The sequence below is a fragment of the Triturus cristatus genome, chromosome 4_1, assembly GCF_964204655.1.
Source record: "Triturus cristatus chromosome 4_1, aTriCri1.1, whole genome shotgun sequence".
In the NCBI taxonomy this organism is placed as follows: domain Eukaryota; kingdom Metazoa; phylum Chordata; class Amphibia; order Caudata; family Salamandridae; genus Triturus; species Triturus cristatus.
In genome coordinates, this window is record NC_140585.1 from 796,217,290 (window position 1) to 796,226,913 (window position 9,624).

The following is a 9,624-nucleotide window of genomic DNA, read 5'->3' on the forward strand; positions in this document are numbered from 1 at the left end:
GATATCTTTGTGGTATGGTCAGGAAGTGTGGAACGATTAATGCAGTTCTTTGATTGGCTCAATCAAAGATCACTAGATATCAAGTTTAGCATTAATCATTCATCTCAAAAAATGCCTTTCCTTGATGTTCAAGTCTATCCAACAGAAGGTGGCCTAGTTAATACATTGTATAAAAAACCTTCAAACAGGAACAAGACCTTGTTCTCTAGTAACCATCCAAGAAGTCTGAAAGAGAACCTGCCTTATGGACAGTTTTTAAGGATTCAGCGCAATTGTTTTTACAAGGATGAATATACTTTACATGCTAATAACCTTGCAGAAAAATTATGAGATCAAGGTTACCCAAAGAAATTGGTGAGGTCAGCTATGAAGACAGCCTGGTGGACTCCCAGAGAAACATTGCTGAACAAAAAAGAAAACTCTTCTATACAACGACAAGTGTTTGTCCCTACCTTTTGTCCAAACTCCAACCAACTTAAAAAAGTCATCAATCAGAACTGGCATCTGGTAGAGAACCTGGATCCAGCTCTTGCGATTGCACCATTACTTGCTTTCAAAAAAGAAAGAAGTGTATCTAACCATATAGTCAAGGCATCAGCCCAAAAAAACCCTGAACCAACATTAAGACAAATGATGGGTCTAACACCTGTGACAGGACACCACAAATGCGGCACATGCACGTGCTGCGATCAAACTATTGAAGGATCACTGCTTTCCCACAAAGGAATCCACTGGAAGCATGATACATTCTCAAATAGTAAGACCAAATACGTCATTTATGGGATTGTATGTCCGTGTCCTATGTTGTACATAGGAATAACGAATCAAGAGGTTCGTCAAAGAATAACTCAACACAAGTCTCGAATTAGAAAGAATGTTGAGACTGCTCCGCTTGTCAATCATTGGAACAAAAAAACACATACAGAAAATGATCTACACTGGACGGTTATTTCAAAAGTCGAGTGTGACTCCAGAGGAGGGGATTTAGATTTAAAATTATCGCAGTGGGAAGCAATGCTTATCGTAAAATTTGAAACTGCAATTTCAGGTTTGAATGAAGTATCAGAAATATACAAATTGTAAGGAGCTGTTTTATTGAACCTTCAGGAGCATTTTGTACGTATTGTTGCGGTCTTTCCTACTTCGATAACTAATACATTGCGCGATTAGTTCCCCGCATTTCAACTTAGCATAAGACTACAATTCCCATAAACCTAAGGTCAGAGCTTTCCCAGAATGCTAAGCGGGTACTACAAGGAAGCGCTTTTGGAGATTAAATTAAAGCACAGCTGGTGCTCGAGGCGTTTTGCCGAGAATTTTCTTGAGAAGAATACTGCAGCCGCCACGGAGCAGGTAGGCAGCGTGACACTCGGATGATATTTTGCTAATCACTAGGTTTCCTTTCAACCTCTTAATTAACTCGGCCCCCGCATTTCTTTTTAGAAACAGCGGTTTATGAAGAATACCACCTGCTGGTCGGGCGAGGTCCAGAAATCTCTGAATTCATTTAAAGTTTACGGCAGGTATGTGGACTCTCTACTGGAGACGTTTAATTTTTACAACTATATAATCCGTCCTCACATGCATATTTGAGACGCTTGTGCCTTTTATTTCAGCTCCGGGCATGCCATAAAAAATGGCTTAATTCAAAACGAGAAGATACAAGAAAACAGAGGCTTCGCCTCTATCCATATCACAAACCCTCTTGTCAATGACATAGTAAGTGTCTCTCAGAGGCCATATTTTTAGTTCAATCCAATGACTCAAAATGAGTAAGGTGCTGACAGATTCTTTTCTTTTATTTTCATCTGTTTTTCCTCTGTAGTGTTTCTTCACTAGAGAACTTTGGAATTAGACTCATTGGTGAGCGTTGAATCGGTAAGATGTTTTCTTGAGGCGTACAAACAAGGGAGTTGCGCTCTTGGGTCGCTTAGTCATTTTAAAGTAAATTCTCTTTTTCTTTTTCTTTCCCTCACAGTGTCTTGGTCCTGAAGAGAACCCCTTAAAACAGCGGGTTCGAAATGCGTAGACCTCCCTTTTTTGATATACCAAACAATTGTTTAAATTCAGTTGTTGTTGTGCATTTTGAAACAACTTTTGTTTTGAACTATAAATTAGCACTAGTAGGATTTATGCACACATAAATTAGTTGGGAAATTATCTCTTTGTTTGGTTTTAGGTCCTTGGTCCATCAAGTTGAAAATATAGTTAGGGAACCAAGGAGTGGGCATGTGATTGTGTGTATGATGAATGGAGATTGTTGTATGAATGATCAAGTATGAATGTGAATGGTGAGATATGCCAAATTGGTGGCAAGTCATTGTCTTAAATCTTTTTGTATTTCATTTTTTTGAAGGTAAACATTTTCGTGGTGTTTTTGTATATCCTTGTGTACAAAATAATTGTTGATAAAAAATTCAAATGAACAAAAAGATGTTCTTCTAATAAATACTATTGATTAGTGTTGGCATGGCTTGATTTAGTGTTCTCGCGCCGTTTTTTGATTATTAAGTGAAATTGTTTATCAGTATTGGCAGACAGTTTGTTCTTTTTGCTAAAGGGGCTCAGCCTTACTGATTAGAGCCACACCCATTTTTGTTATTTGGTTTAGTTACAATCTGGCACCTGCTTGTTACTAAAAGAACAGTTTTCCTCACCTTAAGGTAGTGTCAGCACTAGTAACAAGCATTTGCAATGCAATAGGTCTTGCATTATTAAAGTTTGAGCTATTGGCATTGCTAAATAATGCAACACCAATAGCTTAAACTTTAATACTGCGAGACCTATTACATTGCAAATGCTTGTTCTTCTTAGGCTGGGTAGCATGATCTGAATGGGTAGAATACGTATAGAGTCAGTAATAATATCAATATTATTCTCATCCTTGAACTTGGGCAGTGCACTTGTGAAAGCTGAGGGGACCAAATAGCCATGGTCGCCCAATGGACCTTGAGGAAGATTAGCCAGAATGGCAGTGTGAGGCCACTCATAGGACTTGGCTTTAGCTTCAGCTTCATGGGGCACCACTGAAGAGTCTGGTTGAGGATCCTTTGGTGTTGGATTTTAAAAGACATGCCATTTCGCAAAACTCTCCAATTGCGCAGTGATAGGTTTAAGGGCAGCAGCCAAAGCCTGATTCACTGTAATGGGGACAGCATTCTCAACTGCCCTGTTGACTGAATGCTAGACTGAAGTATCCAGAGCCCCAACTAAGTTATCCTCCAAAATGGGCCCCTGTTGTTCCTCCTAATAGGACTCATATTCCTCCTCCTCAAAGGGGACCCAAGCTTCCATTATTACAAGTATATGTTATTGGAACTTTGAATAATTGCCAAGTCTATTCTGAAAGGACAGTCGGGGGGAGGAGGAGCCAAGCAGTCCTTAACTTAGCTTCTCAGAATCAGCTGTAGTTGCAATTATTGCAGCCCACGGACAGCCAGGAATTCAAGAGCCAGAAGACATAAAGGAGCGTGCCCTCGCTCAACCAGGGCTGCCTGATTATTGCAGCCAAGAGCCGGCGTAACAACACGTTATAATTAACCAGCGGGAAGCCGAGCGTTGAAAGAACACTACAGCGAGGAGGAAACAATTGGTAGGGCTCTGCATAGCCCAAAACTCCCCATAACTAGCACCATTGGGCTACGCACGTCCAAGGCTCTACGTAAAAATCTGGCCTTATATTATGGTAGCCACCGATTAGTCACATGGGACACCGCCGCAGAACCACTGCTCCAAGGAGCGAGGGCAGAACAAAACAAAGAAAAAATACCCCTGAGAACAGGAGAGTGAGCCTCATAAACAATGACCGTGGATTGGAGCGCTCACAAAGCGTAATTGCAATGAAATTGAAACTCCCAAAGTCGGGATGATAAAAAGCCCAGCTCGTTCACCTGAAGCGCGAGCACGCGGGGATGGAGCTGGGCACAGCAAATAAGTCACAACATAAAACTGTAGAAAACAAGTTATAAGTAGAAAATAATGCAGAGCCACTTATTTCAGCAGCGAGCAGCAAAGAAAGAGGCTCTTAAAATGGCGATGGTGACTCTTAAATGGACTGCTGGGCCATGATTGGTGGTTATATGAAAAGTATCATGGGAAATGTATTTTATATAATTTTAAAACGTTTTTCATTAGCTGCTGTGTTTTTTGCAGTAAAAGAAGCAATAATCTGAGCCTCCGGTCCTGTAATAGAATTTGCTTTTACACAGAAGACGCTTCAAAATGGAAGTCCACTGAAGGAGAGGCAGGCTGCACAGCAGACATGCGCAGTTACAAATCACAGTCCAGGAAGAAAGCCTGGAGGAGGGGCAGACTAACCACCATCAAAAACAAATGCAGGAATTAAGCACTGGGAGTGTGCCCATATCTAAGTCATATAACATTAATTATCATGCCACACGATCTGTTATATTGGTCCCAGGATTTCCTTTATTAAAGCAATGAACTCCGAAGCACACATCGTGCCACTACATGGCAGAACAAGCCCTCTAGTTAAAATAATGTCCTCACTCTGGTCAGTCTTGCCAAGTGCCACATTGTGTGAGAATCTTGGGTCTTTGTGGGAAAATCACTAATATGGGTTAATCTATCCCGAGATGCGTGTCACATGGCAAGGCTGCTATCGGTTCTTGCCTGCATACATGCCAACATTTTAAAGCTAGGAGGATGGAAAACATTTTAAAAGATCAGGAGACTCCATTTTCCCGAGTGATGAAACATTGAAGCATCGGCTATTTTAGGCGCCAGACAGCAAACAGAAAGCCATTTTTGATTGAAAAAATTGGCATTCTCCCATCTGAATCAGGTCTATTGGTATGTATGTGGCCGTTTGAGGATTGCAAAAAATAGCCAGTATTTCTCTTAAGAAAGGTGGCACCTCAAACATGCCAGCCTTTTAAAGATGGAAAGTGTTGAATTTAGAAAAAAAACTGAGGGAATGTATTTTCCTCATTGACATATATTGAAAGAGAGGCAATTTTAGACGAGAGACAGCTAAAATAAAGCCATTTCTTGCTTCAAAATTGGGATACTATATCGGGAACGGAGGCTCTGTTTATGCTTTACTTTACTGTTTTTCTCACGGAAGCCATTAAACAAACTACATTACCCTGTAGGCGTGTGTCAACAACAACAAACACAAGACAAAAAACTGTCCAATCATAGCCACAGTAACCATTTAAAACAGTCTGAATGTAGTCCTTCCTCCTCTTTCCTTGCTGCTCACAGCAGCTCAGCTAAGTACCTTTTCTTACATACAAAAATTAAACTGCTTGTTTGTTAAAATTGTATGCTTTTTAAATGGGTTTCTCTAACACTTCCTTTATAGCTTATAGCCAGCGCTCTGTTATCAAGGGCAGAATATAAAATGAAAGGTGGAAGGGAATGGAATGTGCTAAGTCATGCAAGGTACATATAGTCAAGTAGGAATGCTCAAGGATATTGGGTAACGACCACCCACCGTTACCAGCTGTGTAGACAAACGTCCACACATAAAATGGAACAAGGAATTAATATCCTGAGCAAAGAAAGTCCATAGTAATCAGAAAAGTCCACACAAATTACTTCACAGAATTCTTCTTCTGTTCTTTATTTATTCCAAGCTTTGTTCTCAAGTAGTCATAATTTGTGGCTCCAACCAACAGCAAAAGGACTCCTAGCCAACACGTGTTTCGTCTATGTGGAAGTATCCATTGACTTCTTCAGGGCTAGAATTTAAACAAGGAAGCCCAATTTACAACCTCTGTAGTTGCTAAAGCAAGTGTATCTATCTACTGTAAGTAAGAGAGAGAGCAAATGGCAGAAGACCACCAAGCGTTATGAATCCATTGTGCAGGAAAAAAAAATATTATAAGCAGTGGATCAAAAGTTTGAAAGTTGTCAACGCGACTATGACCCAAGGAAAAGGAACACCACAATGTGCTAATATACAAATAAATGGTAACTCGAAGAGTGTTCATTATTAGTAGATAAGTAGATCAAAAAGACCCGTACGCACACCAGAACAGACCTAATCTAGTCTAAAGGACTTAAGAAGCTTATGTATAACAAACAAATAATGCAGAAATTATTATAAGTGTGGGCTCAGATACTCATATTGAATCCTAATGTCGTTAAGCCAAAATCCAGGTATGATCTTGCAATGTAATGCAGAAAAACAGGAATCATAGAGTGAACTGAATCTATGGTTGGATTAAACCATACAATCGGGGTAATAGCACCTAACACAATATATTACGAGTGAAAACGCGCTCATATTAATAAAGAAGTTTGATCTAAAATGGCTCGTACAGCACCAATATGAACGTCATATGGACCAAATAACTCACCAAATGTTATGTATAATTCAGATACAGAGTGTAGAAAGATTGTGCAAGTACTGGCTCAGGTACACAAGTACCTGAGCCAGTACTTGCACAATTGTAATGTCTTCAAACAGCTCCCAGGCGTGATCCTACAGTATAATACAACAGAAATACTCAGAAATAGGACCAGATCTATGAGAAAAAACCAACACAGATATAGCAATTGCACTTATTAGTCATGCTTTAATGGCCGGCTGTTCTATAAGTTGGTCTTAGTGTGCAAAAAAAGGGCCTGCTTTGATGGGCAGTTGTCCCAATACGAGCAAATGCAAATATAGAGTCACAACATCCCTGTGAGCCCTGAATATCGGTTCACATATAGTGACTGAAATTAATCAACTATAAACAAATACGCAAACCTGCTATGATAGCTACCTGTCCATACGAGCATTTACAAGTATATAGTCACAAATATCCTCGCAAGCCCTAAGTATCGATTCACATTTGGTGACCGAAAAATAAAGCAACAAACTATACACGTAAGGAGCAAGTCCAGTAAAGAAACCGACCAAGCCCAATTCAATAAATATTAATTGAAAAAACCAGTTCTGAGTGCAAACGTACCGAACAAGCAGCTCCAGTCCACGAGAGAGTACTCCTTTAGACAGCGGGGTGTCTTGCAAGGGCGCCATCTTGACATGTCCTTAAATACTCATAATCAGGTAAAACAAAGAAAGGACTAATAATTAAACACTGATCACAGCCAAGTAAAACGAAAAACAGCACGAGTTTGAGACCTATTTTTGGACGCCATCTTGGAATGGTTCCAGATTACAAAACAAAAAACTTTTCAAACATGATTTAAAGTATTATTTCAGTACTACAAGATCTAAAAATCATCTTATGGGGTAAAAACTACGCTCATCACAATAAGCCGAGACACCTACTGTGACCCCTTACGGGGTGCAACAATGAAACTAAGTATTGTTCATACGCCATATTGGAGTGGCTCAATGTTACAGTTAAGTCCTGAAAATCTCAACACAGGCATTGATTTAGCAACTCAGAGATTTTCCATAAAGGCGGATAGGCTACATGCATCACTAGATGCCTAGAGTACCATATGTAACTCCCTCCAGAGTCCGTAAAAGGAGTTGTATACTAAAACAAGTATAACGGAACTGCAGCAGTCAGTAATTAAATCACTATCCTTCAGGTTCAGGCAAACCCAGCATGAAATAAAATTTACTCGTGTTTAAGTTTCCGCAAAAGTAGTTCCCTATTAAGGGATGTGAGAGGAAGCAAAGTAAAAGAACATATAGTACAGTAACAACCAGAAGGTAAACCCAAAGATATAGTACAAAAAAGAATCCACTAATACATTGGAGAGAGACTCATCAATTAAGTAAATTACTAGGAACATCAATCAATAACAGAATACAGTTTTAACAATGAAGCACATTGGAACGGGCGAACGGGTCAGAACAGTATTGGTATAGAGAATATTTTCATACATGAGGTTCCCAAAAGTACTGTAGTTCATTGTCAATGTTAGGACCCTTATCTACAGCCCATAGTTTCAGGATCCATTGTGCCTCCCTTTGTCTGAGTTTAAGTTCACGGTTACCACCCCTGTCATCTAGTTTCACAGACTCAATACCATGGAATTTAAAGGTCAGCTGTTTGCTTTGTGCTCCACATTCTAGACCATGAACAGCAATGGGATATCTGGTATCTACATACGATCTTTAAGACTTCTAATAGTGCTGCCTATATAGATCTTATCACATTTGCAAATGATGGCATAAATCACAAATTTTGTTGTACAATCAATGTGCATATCTATGTGAAACTTACTTGAGCCATTATATTCAAAGTCGTGGATATCATGAATTGCGAATCTACACATGCTACAGTTACCTCATCTATATGATCCTTCATTCCGTTTGTGTAACCATGTCTGTCCACAATCCCACACCCTAGGATAACTTGGGCTGACAATATTATGTATCGATTTGCCTTTACGGTAGGTAACACTTGGATGACTCAGTACATGCAGTTGTAATGTGGTATCTGATGTAAGGAGATACCAATAACATTTGAATATGCCATATATCTTATGTGACCATGGGTGGAAACCTGTGATTAATCTGATTGGGGGAATATTACTTTCCTCAGTCTTAGTTACTGTTTTCAATTTTTCACTTCTGGCAAGGTTGGTGGCTCTCTTTCTCGCTTTCAAAATAATGTCTTTCTCATATCCCCTTGCCAGGAACTTTTGTTTTATATCAGTCGCACAGTTTGCAAATTTGGCATCGTCACTACAATTCCAATGTGCTCTAAATAGTTCACCATAAGGAATCTAGTTAATTTGAGATTTAGGGTGTGCACTTCTGGCATGTAACACAGCATTACACAACGTACTCTCCTTAACATTTTGCTACAAATTCGACCTTGGTGTATATACAGTTCAACATCCAAGAATACAATTTTATTCCTGCTATGTGTCATAGTGAATGCCATGTTAAAAGAATTCTGATTCATATGTGCAAAGAATCCCTCTAAGTCTTCTTCTCTACCCGTCCAAATAAGGAGGCAATCATCAATGTACCTGCCATAGTAACAGATGCAATCTTGCCATTTGGCTCCTTCTGGGCCCCAGATATGCACCGCCTTGAACCACCCCATAAAGAGGCAAGCAAAGGATGGCGCAAATCTGGAACCCATCGCAGCCCCACATTTTTGCAGATACCATTTGCCATTAAACATAAAGACATTATGTTCCAAGATCAGTTTTGCCATGTTGATTATTCCAGTCGGCGGAGCGCAGCATCCATTTTGTGAATCCTCGGTGCGCTCTCTCCCGATGAGCGTGTGTAACATATCTCTTTCTCTACAGCAGCTCAAATTACGCTCTTTGGGGCACATTTCTGGGAAATTCCTGAGGAATTTTGTAAATTCACTCTGGGAATTCATCCCATTTACCCCCCACTCCTCTACATTTACAAAGGACAGCTGGTCAGGTTTGTTTCCCCTTATACTCTCTGGGGAGTAGACAGATAGTACGCCTGAGACAACATTATGCCAGAAAACTACAGATATATTAGACAGAGGTTTCTGAGTTGGATGCTGAAATGAAGCACATGATAGACCAAGAGGTCTCTAAATCTTTTGACTTGGCATGGAAAAGAGCCCTGCAGAAACTGTTAGACACTCCTGCCTCAACCCCTCAGTGCTTGCATTGTGGACCAGCACATATGCACCGCATGGACACAGGTAGGCCACCCATTAGGCCATTCTGGTATGGCGGAACCCTTTGCGA